The sequence below is a fragment of the Corylus avellana genome, chromosome 2 (genome assembly GCF_965113065.1).
Source record: "Corylus avellana chromosome 2, dhCorAvel1.hap1.2, whole genome shotgun sequence".
Classification (NCBI taxonomy): Eukaryota; Viridiplantae; Streptophyta; class Magnoliopsida; order Fagales; family Betulaceae; genus Corylus; species Corylus avellana.
In genome coordinates, this window is record NC_142491.1 from 1,662,033 (window position 1) to 1,677,260 (window position 15,228).

Sequence of the window (15,228 nt, forward strand, 5' to 3'; positions counted from 1 at the left end):
CATTAGTTGAATGTATTGTTCAAGCATGTTTTCATTAATGAAATGATTGTTAGACTGAATTTTAAAACAAAAAAAAAAAAAAATTTATTGCTTGCCAAGTTCTTTTTCTCGTTCTTGCTCAATTTATTTTCTATTATTAAGGAAAATCTTATTTCTATCTCATTTTGAAGTAGGAGTATATTCGTCGTGTCAAAAATTACTAGCATTAATATCATGTATTGGGTTCAAATCATGTTGGGATATATATATATATAGATAAACTCTAACTAAACTCATTTACTTAAACACATCAGACACTTTAACCCTAATTCGCTAATTTTATATTAAATTCATGTAAAATTTGCAGCATTCCTCATTTTCTAATTTTCCTTGGTAAAACATTGAAGATTGGAAACTTACAAAAAGGAAAAAAGAAAAAAAAATATAGGTTAATCGATCAACGACCTATTTGTTAATCTCAAACCAAATAAGCTATTAGAGATATAAGACATATTTGGTAATTTTTTATATGAACTAAACGTTAAAAAATATTTTTTTTGAACAATTTTCAGAGTTACAAACAAACCGCGGAAAATAATCAATTTTTTCCAAAAAATAAAATGTCTTCTACTTAAAACATTTTTTGACAACATTTTACACCAAAACAAACTAATAAGAGAAAAGGGATGGAATAATGTAGAAATTATGAGTAATTCTATAAGTCCGTTTTGTGTCCCTCCAAGAATGACGTGACTCTTAAAATCACAATTTGATCAAAATTCAATAATGATCAATCATGAACCCATTGGTGAGAAGAGCCATATCATTTTTTGGAGGAACATAAAAGTGACACAAGAAATACTTGTAGTATTACTAAAAAATTAGATATAATTGCAAAACATCAAGGTAATAACGATAATGAAAATATTATTATCTAACTCTAAAGTTGTTTGAATATTTTAAATCATCATCCCTTAATCTTCGATTACATCGAATAGATTCATGATCATGTTTAATATTCTCCATTTATTTAATGAAAAAAAAAAAGAAAAGAAAAGAGGAAGATAATAAAAGTATTCATCAACCATTGTCATATCCGTCTCATAAACATCAATATTATTAAAAAAGATAAACATCAATAGTAGCCGAATGAAATGTAGAGTACAAACCTTTATATTGTTTTTCATCAACCCCTCTTTATTTCATAGAATCACATTCAAGAGAAAAATTAATTTCCTACAATATCTTACCATTTTTCTCATTTCTATGTTTTCAGATTTGTAAACATCAAAGCACTATATTATAAAACACTATCTTCAGTCATTTTATATCAATTCAGTCCCACTTCGCCTGTGCAATGAAACTCCAATGTTCACTTAATTAGCATGTTAACATGCTTTTTGATAACATTTTGTATGACAGTCTCATAATAATTATGACCAACACATCATTCGAATTATATGAAAGAAGGAAGTTAGAAAATGAAATTAAGGTGAAAGTTAGTTTTTACAGACTAATCAAAACTAATTTCACATTTACGCCACAACCAGGGGCGGACCTACCCTTTGTGTTGGGGTCCATGGTAACCCCAAGAATTTTGAATACCGTTATGAAAATATCAATTTTTGTACTATGACCCCTGCAAATGACAAATCTATCTCATAGCTTTTCTCTTCTTTTCTTTTAGTCCCCATTAGTTGGATGTACTCGGGAGAAAGTAATGAAAAAAATACATATTTTTATTGACGTATTTTTATCTAACTGTACTTTTGTAAACGTACTTGTTCCGTCTCACAATTCTATCTCATGACTTTTCTTTTTTAACATGCCCCTATTCATCAATTCTGACCTTTTTACGTATTTTATTTAGCATATGTTATGCCCAAATAAAGATATTAGTAGTGAAATTAATTAGTGATGTGAGAGAAACATAAAAGGTGGGCATTAATAAGAACTAGGCTTATCTTTTTAGTACTAATTAAAATGTAACACCTTAATTTTAGATGGATAAAATTCTTTTAAATTAGATTTTGAGAAATGCTATGCGCTTTTTTAGTGTTCTTCTGATATCCTCTAAAGTAGCTTTTAAAATTATCGTTGAATTTAAGATTATCATAATTAATTTATAATCTATTGGTGATTTTAAAAGTCACATCATAATTGATAAGACACCAAAAAAATACTAAAAAAACATCTAGCATTTTCCTTTTTAAAAATACATATGAGAATCTTATACTTTAAATAAATTTGCACACACATATAAAGGGATTATATATATATATATATATAGGTTTGGACCCCACATAGAAAATGTTATTATTATTATTATTATTATTATTATTATTATTTTTGGCTCAACATAGAAAATATTATAGTCACAATATAATGCTTTTTCAAACTTTTAAAACAAAAAAATCCTCCCAAAACATATCAACAACTAGAGCCAAATTTTTTGTTTCCTCCAACCCATTTTATTAATAGACTGGATTTGTCCTATTATAATTGTAAAAAAAAATAATAATAATAAAAAAAAAACTATGCCTAAATTAGGTAATCAACTGAATTAAAGAAAAGTAAGCACTATACCTAAATTTTTGGTAGAGGAGAAACGGTTTACTAATTTATGCTGCTATACTTTTCTTTATGAAACCGAAGGCTTCTAGAAGAAATCGAAGGAATTGGTCATTGCCAAATAAATAAATAAAAAAAGGTGCAAAATATCTTTTTGGGAAGTGTAACTATAATACTTTAAGTATTTTGATTGATTGAGACTGACATCTTTATCACGATTACAACTATGCTTCATAATGTTCAATCACATACAATCATCTGCTCTTTTGCACAACTTGGCAGATTTGTGGGTCCAATATTACCGCATGTCCAAGATTTTCTTGGCCCTATTAAATGTTGAAGATTGATTATCAAAGTATTGTAAATAATCTTAAATATTTTCATTTTTTTTCCTGCATTTTTAAAATAAATAGAATATAGGCGAAAAGCATTATGACTATAATTAACAGCCCTTGGTACATTAAGATGAATAGCAATCACTTGATACATATTCTCACTTTTTCTCATTTAAAAAAAAAAAATTAAATTAAATTTTTTTTTTTTTAATTTTTTTTTTACTCATAAGTAGTTTAATGAGTGTGGAGAAATAACAAAGATCGCGAGAGCATCATAGGAAATCATGTTGAAAGGACTCGTCTACCATCACCCCAACAACTACAAGATTCCAAGCTTAATAAACTAGAACACCCAACAGAAGGTAGCCGAGTGCATGCTCCGATACATGACTTGAAACCTAAGTTTACAGAGATCATTAAGAAGGCCAACGAGAAACATTAGTTATTCGTCGACAACATCCTCTAGGGATATGATCTCCCTTTCACAATTAAGGACACGGAATTGGCCTTCCCTTTGAGTTCAAAGTTCCCCAAATTGACCCATATGACAAGTCCAAAGATCTAGTAAACCATATCGAAACGTACACGGCTCACATGCATCTTTAGAGAACTTCCTTCTTCTTACTCACACCATAGGGCCATGAGTAGGTGGGCCATGTCACGAGTAGACTCCGATCTGTAGGTTTTACATATGAGTGTTGACATATGGCAAAATTTTGGTACCATGGTCAATCATATCCAACTAAAAATCTTATCATCCACTAACTATTATATGAGGTAATCACGCTAATAATGTGTATCCCCATATATTCAATTATCTTCCATGGATGATAGGTTGTTGTGGGAGGTGTCCCTTGGAAAACGATAAAACAACCCTTTCAAAAGTTGTAATATGTCTTAATTAAGATGCAAAAACATGCAGTGGCCCACGATTTTGACTTAATTCAAAAAAATTTCTCAAAAGGTTCTCTCTCCCATATTTTTAAACACTCTTTAACCAAAATTATCACCGATCATTCCTTTCAAAACTCTTCACTAAATGCCTTTTGCCGACTGTATTAGAATACTTTTACTTTATCATGACTAGATATATTATTTTGATTATTTTTTTTCAATATATTATTGTACTACTGAATTTGATCAACACTAGTTAGATAATTAGTTTAAAGCACGTCACACACACATATATAATAATAATAATAATATTGTATTATATAAAAGAGAAAAAGAGAGAAAAAGTTTCTGTGCACTATCTTTTACAAGGATTTGATCTATGATATTAGGGATACTTTCACCGAGTGTTTGGGTATGTAAATATATTATAAACTTATGAGATTGTAAGAGTTAAGATATATACCATAAAACTATCTCTAATCTATTTTCTCAACAAATTTATTGACTTTAGTATCTAAGGTTTTCCTATTGGCTGCTGACTGGCGCCACTTCAATAATTTTCTTCTTGTTTTGTAGGTGACCTGTTGTGATTGATACCCACAACTAATAACAGAAATATATTAAACAAAAATATATTGATAATATTAACTATTTCGGGTAGGAGATACCACAATACTCCACTTAGGGCGGGAGAATACCACAACTTTCACAAATATTTTTTCTTCCTTCATTCATCACAAAATGTCTTTAAATAAATACAAGATGACTCCTAAATTGACAAGACTCCTAATTAATCATAATTCTAATTTGAAATGATCTAATCCTAAATTCAACTATTAAACCTTTAAGCCTATCTAGCACTAATCTTTATATGTATCATTAATGATTAATTAGAAGTCTAATATAAAGGAGGGATCATCCCAAATAAGATAATAGCTTCTTCTACCCTAAAATTCTCTCAATTATATTTTCTCGACAAATTTATTGACTTTAGCATTGGAGGTTTTCTGTCGGCTGCTAGCCTGCAGCACTTCAATCCAACCGTTCAAAAATTTGATTTTTGAGATAATAAGCAAAGACTGATAATTTAAAAAATCGAAATCATCACCACCCCTCACCCCACAAACATATAAAATATATAGTAACAATGAAAGCTGAGGTGCATATGGCATTTTCTGCTTTAAAAGTTCCAATCCTGCCAAATGTCATGAATTTTTACTATTGAAGTAATAATTAATTATGAACCACTTACCTTAAAAAAATAAAAAATAATAATAATTATGGACAGAAAAATGTGAACCGACTATTCTGCATAATGAATTATTTCCTACAACCGACCAAATCCACCAGGCTTCCATAAAAAATAGAGGCTTTTTTTCTCCTTTTCTGTTCCATAAAAAATAGAATACTTCTTCTTACTTTTATTTTTTATTTTTTTAAAACCTCTTTTATTTCTTTCTTAGATCACAAGGTTAAAGAAGGTTTAATCTGAACCTAAACTAGATTTAGAACCAAATGACTACTAACTCTCAAATTAAGCAACCAAAAGCTGAAAATTACCAAAATACTCTTACAATATATATGTACATCTGAAACCTATATGTATGTATGTATATTTCTTAATCTAACCACACCAAAAGTTTTTGCATCAATAGTACTCCTCCAATATGTAGGGTCTATTTAAAATATTTTGAGAATTAAGAAGAAGAATATTTGCTCAAGGAATTTCTCGTGTATTCAATAATCTCAAAACTGAAGTTACAGTCTAGCTTAAATAGGCTAATTACATTGGTGTAGAATAATATAAGTCTATGCAAATCTAAAATACAAAGATATTCATAAAGTGATGTCACGGCATATCTACACAGCTGTCAACTTAAGAATCTTGTTACAGCGTTAAAGACAGAATCTGTAGAATCCCTTAGTGTCTTGTCAGCCACGGTTTGATCTTCTTTCCCTGCTGTACAAGGAACTTGATCGTGAGCTGCATTGCTGCTGATATCTGTGTAGTTGTGATCGAGCGCATACGACTTGCGCTCGATCGTTGAACCAAAGAGATGTTGAGTTCCTGCACCACCACTTGCGCTCGAACGCATACGACTTGCGCTCGATCGCTGAACCAGAGGACATTGAGCTTGATACCCTTTAACAGATGAGGTGGCGGCATGATCTGGCAAAGAGGATTGCACTGCTATGACATGTGATCTAACACTATTATGTGATACACTAGTACCCTATGCTGGCTTTGCAAATTTTCAAGATTGCCTTCCCCACCAAGTTTCTTGTGTTTTATTAAGTATTTATGAAGAAAATAGGCCTTATGTTTTTAGCTATGTAGTTTATATGGGCAAGGAAAAAGAAAAATCTGAAAATGATTTTTTTCGCATTAAAGATTTTACTTGGCAGGAAGGCAGAAAAGATAAATGAGAACAATTAACTTGTTCTTATGAGACTTAGATACAGGTTGACATAAATAACCTTATGGCTCCTTGAACACGTGGATTCCGCAAGAATCTTGTAGAAAGACAGGTCTGCAGCTCAGAGTGAAAATGCTTCTACATTTGTTAAGCAACTTACTGTTCTGTAGTAAGCAACATTTGTTAAGCAACTTACTGTTCTGTAGTAAGCAATCTCTGTCCAGAAATCCTTCTTTTTCTCCTATTATTAAGGAAAATCTTATTTCTATCTCATTTTGAAGTAGGAGTATATAAATATATAGGTAGTGTAAAAACTGACTAGCATTAATGTCGCATATCAGGTTCGGATCATGTTAAGACATATATAGATAAACTCTAACTCAACTCATTTACTTAAACACATAGGACACTTCAACCCTAATCCGCTAATTTTATATTAAATTCATGTAAAATTTCTAAATCATGTTGAAAATTGATAGGTCTACATATGTTTGCTTAGATTTGAATACAGTTGTTTTATTTCTTTTGTAGTGCAAGTAAACACCTGTATTGAGATTCCGTGTAAAATGACTTGTTCTCATTCATTCATATATATATATATATATATAACTACAATTTTGACATTGTAGTCAACAAATTAATAATTAATATTTGAGAGAGATAAATAGCTTCTTAATTAATACATTAATTTTCTCTATATTTTCAATACTCAATCGAACGCTTTACTTACAAGTACTAATTTCTGAGAGAGAAAAAAAAATCATAAAATAATTTTGTACCAGAGAGAAAGATTGAGCTTGTGGCATTGCCTTTCATGCCATTCTCATGCCTCGACTTCTTTGGAAGATGAGAAAAGAAATGGGAATAAAGAAACTAAATGGGTGGTACGTGCTTTTTATCTTATAATTTATTCATGTGACCCCAAATGAACCAATTTCCTAATTTTCCTTGGTAAAACGTTGAAGATTGGAAATGGTAATAACATACTTACAAAAAGTTAAAAAAAAGAAAGAAAAAAAAAAAGATAGGTTAATTGATCAACGACCAATTTGTTAATCTCAAACCAAATAAGCTATTAGAGATGTAGGAAATATTTGGTGATTTTTCATATGACCTAAATGTAAAAAAAAAAAAAAAAAAAAAAAAAAAAAACAAACAAACAAACAAACAAAGGTTAATTGATCAATGACCAATTTGTTAATCTCAAACCAAATAAGCTATTAGAGATATAAGAAATATTTGGTAATTTTTCATATGAACTAAACATTAAAAAAAATATTTTTTGAACAATTTTCAAATTTACAAACAAACTGAGGAAAATAATCATTTTTTCCCAAAAATAAAACATGTCTTCCGCTGAAAACAGTTTATGACACAGCATTTTACACCAAAACAAACTGATAAGAGAAAAGGGATGGAATAAAGTAGAAATTAAGAGTAATTCTACAAGTCTCTCTGGTGTTACTCTTGTGTCCTCCAAGAATGATGTGGCTTTTAAAATTACTATTTGATCAAAATTCAATAATGACCAATCACGAATCCAATAGTGATTTTAAGAGCTACATTATTTTTGGAACGCCACAAGAGGAACTTGTAGCATGACTTATAAATTAAATATAATTGCAAAACATCATAAGAAGACAGTAACGATAATGGGAATATTATTATCCATTTAACTCTAAAGTTGTTTGAGTATTTTAAATCATTATCCCTTAATCTTAGATTACATCCAATAGATTCATGATCATGTTTAATATTACCCATTTATTTAATGTTAGAAAAAAGAAGATAATAAAAGTATTCATCAACCATTGTCATATCCTTATCATAAACATCAATATTATTGAAACAATAAAAAGATAAACATCAATATTAGCTTAATGAAATGTAGAGTACAAACCTTTATATTGTTCTTCATTAAGCGGAAATTCCCTCTTTATTTCATATTCAAGAGAAAAATTAGTTTCCTCCAATATCTTACCCTTTTTCTCATCTCTCTGTTTTCAAATTTGTAAACATCAAAGCACTATATTATAAAACAGTATCTTTAGTCATTTTATATCAATTCAGTCACACTTTGCCGGTGCAATGAAACTTCAATGTTCATTTAATTAGCACGATAACATGCTTTAGATAACATTTTGTATGTCAGTCTCATAATAATTATGATCAACACATCATTCAAATTATATGAGAGAAGGAAGTTAGAAAATGAAATTAAGGTGAAAATAGTCACATTTACGCCACAACATAATGCTTTTTCAAACTTTTAAAACAAAAAATCCTCCCAAAACATATTAACAATCCGAGCCAAATTTTTTGTTTCCTCCTGGCTCCCTGCCATTTTATTAATAGACTGAATTTTTCCTATTATAATTTTTTTTTAAAAAAAAAAAAATACTATTCCTAAATTAGGTAATCAACTAAATTAAAGAAAAGTAAGCACTATATGTATACCTGAATTTTTGGTAGGGGAGAAACGGTTTACAAATTTATGCTGTTTTTTCTTAGATACTGTAATTGATGTAGATTGGTGTGGGAAAAAAAAAAGTTTGGTATAAAAAAAGTGAAAACTGGTATGTAAAAGTGAAACAGTTTTGTTTTGTAATAATTTTTTTATTTGAATAGTAATAAAAAGTGAAAAAAGTTAGAATGTTTTTATTTTAATTTTTTTTGGAAATGATGCATGACAAAGAAAAAAGAAAAGAAAAAAAGACTGCCAAATAAAGCCTTGTGGTCATTGCAAAAACAAAAAGATAAAAAAAAAAAAGGCGCAAAATATCTGTTTGGGAAGTGTAACTATGATACTTTTAAGTGTTTTGATTGATCGAGACTGACATCTTTATCACCATACCTATGTTTCATAAGTTCAATCATATACAAACATCTGTTCTTCTGCACAACTTGGCACATTAAAAGGATTCGTGGGTCCAATATTAATGCATGTCCAAGATTTTTTTGGCCCTATTAAATGTTGAAGATTGATTATCAAAGTATTATAAATAATCTTGAATATTTTCTTTTTTTTTTTCTGCATTTTTAACAGGACAGAGCTTTCCTCCAAACTGGATTGGAGGAAATTCCTTCAACCTATTTTATAAAAAAAACATGTGTCATCTACATGTGAGAAGTCCATTCTTTTTAAATAAAATTTCTTCCAACTTTGTTCTTGCAATTAAAAAAAGCATGTGTTTTTCACATGTAGATGACACATGTCATTTTTATAGAATAGGTTGAAAAAATTTCCTCCAACTCAGTTTAGAGGAAAACTCTCTCATTTTTAAAATAAATAGAATATAGGCGAAAAGATCTAACATACATTATGACTATAATTAACAGCCCTAGGTAATGAATAGCAATCACTTAACCTAATACATATTCTCACTTTTCCATTTTTTTCTTTTTTTACACCCATAAGCTAATTTAATGAGTATGGAGAAATGACGAAGATCGTAAGAGCATCATAAGAAATAATGTGGAAAGGATTCGTCCACCATCAGCCCAACAAGAGTCCAAGCTTAATAAACTGGAACACCCAACTGAAGGTAGTCGAGTGCATGACTTGAAATCTAAGTTTACAGAGATCATTAAGAAGGCCAATGAAAAACATTGGTTATCCGTCGACAACATCCTCTAGGGATATGATCTCCCTTCCACGAATAAGGCCACGGAATTGGCCCTCCGTTTGAGTTCAAACTTCCCCAAATCGACTCATATGACAAGTCCAAAGATCTAGTACCATGAGGAGGTGGGCCATGTCACGAGCTGACTCCGATCTGTAGGTTTTACATATGAGAGTTGGCATATGGCAAAATTTTGGTATTAGGGTCAATCATATCTAACTAAAAATCTTATCATGCACTAACTATTATATGAAGTAATCACACTATAATAATGTATATCCCCATATATTCAATTATCTTCCATGGGTGATAGGTTGTCGTGGGAAGTGTCCCTTGGAAAGGGATAAAACAACCCTTTCAAAAGTTGTAATATGTCTTAATTAAGATGCAAAAAGATGCAGTGGCCCACGATTTTGACTTAACTCAAAAGAATTTCTCAAAAGGTTCTCTCTCCCATATTTTTAAACATTCTTTAACCAAAATTATCACCGATCATTCCTTTCAAAATTCTTCACTAAATGCCTTTTGCCGATTGTATTAGAATACTTTTACTTTATCATGACCAGATATATTATTTTGATTATTTTTTTTCAATATATTATTGTACTACTGAATCTGATCAACACTAGTTAGATAATTAGTTTAAAGCACGTCACACACACACACATATAATAATAATAATAATAATAATAATAATAATAATATTGTATTATATAAAAGAGAAAAAGAGAGAAAGAGAGTTTCTGTGCACTATCTTTTACAAGGATTTGATCTATGATATTAGGGATACTTTCATTGAGTGTTTGGGTATGTACATATATTATAAACTTATGAGATTGTAAGAGTTAAGATATATACCATAAAACTCTCTCTATTTTATTTTCTCAACAAATTTATTGACTTAAGTATCAAATGTTTTCCTATTGGCTGCTGACTGACGCCACTTCAATAATTTTCTTTTTGTTTTGTAGGTGACCTGTTGTGATTGATACCCACAACTAATAACAAAAATATATTGATAATATTAACTATTTCGGGTAGGAGATACCACAATACTTCACTTAGGGCGGGAGAATACCACAACTTTCACAAATATTTTCTCGTCTTTCATTCATCACAAAATGTCTTTAAATAAATACAAGATGACTCCTAAATTGACAAGACTCCTAATTAATCATAATTCTAATTTGAAATGAACCAATCATAAATTCAACTATTAAAACTTTGAGCCTATCTAGTACTAATCTTTATCTCTATCATTAATGATTAATTAGGAGTCTTATATAAAGGAGGGCCATCATCCCAAACAGGAAAATAGCTTCTTCTACCCTTAAACTCTCTCCATTCTGTTTTCTCGACAAATTTATTGACTTTAACATCGAAGGTTTCCCGTCGGCTGCCGGGAGGCACCACTTCAATCCAATCGTTCATAAATTTACTTTTTGCTCGCCAAAATTTTTGTGATAATAAGCAAAGACTAATAATTTAAAAAATCGAAATCATCACCACCCCTCCCCCCCCACAAACATATAAAATATATAGTAACAATGAAAGCTGAGGTGCATATGGCATTTTCTGCTTTAAAAGTTCCAATCCTGCCAAATGTCATGAATTTTCACTATTGAAGTAATAATCAATTATGAACCACTTACCTTAAAAAAATAAAAAATAATTATTATTATGGACAGAAAAATGTGGACCGACTATTCTGCATAATGAATTATTTCCTACAACCGACCAAATCCACCAGGCTTCTTTTCTCCTTTTCTGTTTCATAAAAAATAGAATACATCTTCTTACTTTTATTTTATTTTATATTTTTTAAAACCACTTTTATTTCTTTCTTAGATCACAAGGTGTCGATTTTTCTCAAACTTGTGTTGATCAATATTTTAATCACATGATTGTGAATATATAATATAACTTTTTTTCCCTCTTGGTTAGAATATTATTTGAGCTTGTTTATATATATGGTTAATAAAAAGGAATTAGTTCATATATTGCCTATAATTTTGGTAAAAAGAAGTTGATCAATAGTACACTTGGGACAGTTCAAAGCAAAGCCAATGAAGGTGTTGTAACGATCCAGAGAAAGGTGTTAACCACATTTATGCTATCATTCTAAGAAAACTAGTCAATTTAAAGTTTTCCTAAAATTCGTTGAAATAATGATAATGCGAAAATAAGCAGAAGCAATATAGAGAAAATGAACACAAATAATTTTACAGGTGGTTCGGTGACACCTACGTCCACCACTCGGAATACCCCTAAAGGCTACATTGTGCTCATTAACTTTTTTTTTTTTTTTTTATTTGTCTACAATACAAAGGTCCATATTTAGGGTAATGTCTAAATAAAATTATTGTAATCAAATTTCCTTGATTTGATTACAATTAACCCATAAATAAACAATATTTGATATCAGCATAGTTATGGAATATACGAAAATTATTATATATTTTTCATATATTCTAACATTCCCCCTCAAACTCAAGGTGGAATATTCTGGAACCTTGAATTTGAAATCAGAAACAATGATAACGGCGGTGGCGGAGGCGGGAAACGAGCCATAGATGGTGGTGACTACTGGAAGAGATAGAGGTTGGCGGGGCAGCCAGCGACGGCGGCAGGTGGCTCCTGAATACAGATGCAAAATGGCCGACAATTGGCCAAAACTCCAAAAGGGGCTGACATCGGACCAGGGCTAACAATGAGCCAAACTTCAAAAGGGGCCTACAACGGGCCAGGGCTGATAATGTGTCGAACTTCAAAATGAGCCGACGACAGGCCAAAAATAAAAAATAAAAAGAAAAATGAGCCCACTTGGGCGGTTATCAGATCTGCGCACCAAATCTAACCTACCGGGGTGACGCATAGAGGAGCGTGGAAGGTGGATGTAGCGGAACAATGAGATTGTTGAAGAGAACACCTAAAAACGTTAATGACGTTGAAGGCCACAAAAAAAGTGGATCTGATACCATGTTGAAATAGCTCTGATACCATGTTGAAATAATGAACTAATGAGATTAATGCTATATAGGTAGTTTTAAATGATTTTAGACTAAATGAGTTTTTTTTAAAAATAAAAAAATAAAGAAATTAAAAGTCAAATTTAAAAATTTAGGGAGTAAATTAAAATCGCACAATTACTTTTTATTGAACAAGTAAATTTATATTTTCCCTAATTAAATGGGCATGAAAATCCAAGTATCACATTTTATTTTAAAAGGAAAAATGGTTGCTTAGCTTCCATTCCCTTGCATCATAATTACAAAGTCGCAATCCAATTCACTTTTTTCAATTCCCCGAGCCACCCAAAAAAAAAAAAAAAAAAGGGGTGGGTGGTGAAATGGTCAAAACCTAGTGGGGGACACATCCATTTCAAACATAGATATGGGCCATATGGCAAATCTATGACTATTTTTTTTTTTTTTTTTTTAAAAAAAAAAAAGTCAGAATTTGTCAATCTCCCAACATATGGCTGAGAGTATTTTTCCTGCTTATCCATATCTTCTCGTTTGTTAATACTTTTTAGAAAGTGTTTTATTTTATTTTAGAAAATATATTTTGACGTGATAATTTTTTTTTTGAATTATTTATTAATATTAATATTTTGAAAATATAAAATAAAAGAGTGAATGGAGAAAGTGTTACCAAATGATTCAGACTCTGAGTAGAAAGCCACAATGCAAAGGTGGTGACATCAGGCTTGCTTGACTTTGAAAAGAGTTGGAGGGGAACAATAATTCATCCATTGAATGGCCCATTTCTACCATTTAGTTCAAGAAGAGAAAATATAAGATTTGAAAAAAGAAAATCGTTGACTTTATGCGTCACACATTCAATCCACCATGTATCCATATTGGGTTTGGTACATGAATATATAATATTACACAAATACCAATTGGTCAACCAAAGAATGATTAAAGCTGGCTAATTTCATTGTTCCAAGTTTACATTGCCCATATTACTTACAATTGTATAACCCAATTGTTAGCATTCCCACGTTTTTTTGTTGGGTAATAGATCAGCCACAAATACTCAATGGCCCCCAATGATTATTCACATCACACAAGCCCACCACAAAGCCAATATTAAGCCAGCCCACCGAGAGTAAAACAGGAAAAGAAGGTTATAGTTTTCTTTAAGAGATGCCACGTTCACCAAAGAATCAAGCCACGTGTAGACATGCCCGAGAATAAAGCGGGAGCTACGTTCTATACGAACGTGGCCGAGCCATCGACCAACTCCACGATCCCATGATCAAGAGTTGGCCCACAATCCCATGATCCACTTTTCTAGCATTACGCACAGTAGATCCTCGGGAACGTAGGGTTAAGAATTAGGGAACACTAACTGCTACTTAATGCCTATAAAAGGGAAGCTTCAACCAAGTATTTGGGTTAATCACTCTCAAGCTATTTTTCCCGCTAACTTTCCTTTTTTCAAATCATTAATTGACTTAGGCATCAGAGATATCCCTCGCCGGCACACCCTGACAAGCTCTTATGCTATTTCCTTTTTTTGCAGATTATCATCTCTCGGACTGCTACACCATCACCTCTTGGAATACTATCATCAACATTATTCAATTGTGCATACCATTTACGGATACAAATTGCATTGAGTCATCTAAAAGCATCTCCTTTTGAATTCCACAAAATTAGGAAAATGCTCGAGGAATTTGCTTTTAAACTTATATGATAATGTGTTTTTTATGAAAATAAGTATCACATGAACTACCATGTTAATTTGTAAACTTGACAAGTGTCATGTTGACTGATGTAATAAGTGTTGGGTTTTACATTTTTATGTTGCCCAGTACCATCATCGCTCTAACAATAAACATGACATGAAATTTAACAGCTTAACCACATGGCTTCATTGTATATTTTCATGTTTCTCAAGGCATCCAGTACAACATTGTGATAGAAAGGAAGCTAGAATAACTAGTCATCGTGAGGCTATTTACTGGTGTTCTAGATTTGTTAGAGCCAAATAGGCCTCTCTCCTAGCTACAGTATTTATTTCTCTTTTTGCTGCAATCTCTGTTTTATGAACAGAATTTTAATCTTTTATCTTGGATAACTGTTCATAATACCATATATATATATATATATATATATATATATATATATATATATGTTGGTGAATGTATTTCTGATTCAATGGAAATCTATATGGGTTTAAGTTGGTTGCTATATTCATTTGGGGATACTAGGAAAATGAAAATAAAATTATGTGCATGCAGTAGGAAGGAAAATAGGTTTTTTTGTGTTGGGAATAAGTAAAGAAAGAATCACTGTAGTAAGTGTAAGAGATGACGCCTCTTTAATTAATTATTTATTTTTTAATCAATTGGGGAAAGGGTTACAAGGGGTGCCACTTTTTAATCGATTGTGAAGAGGT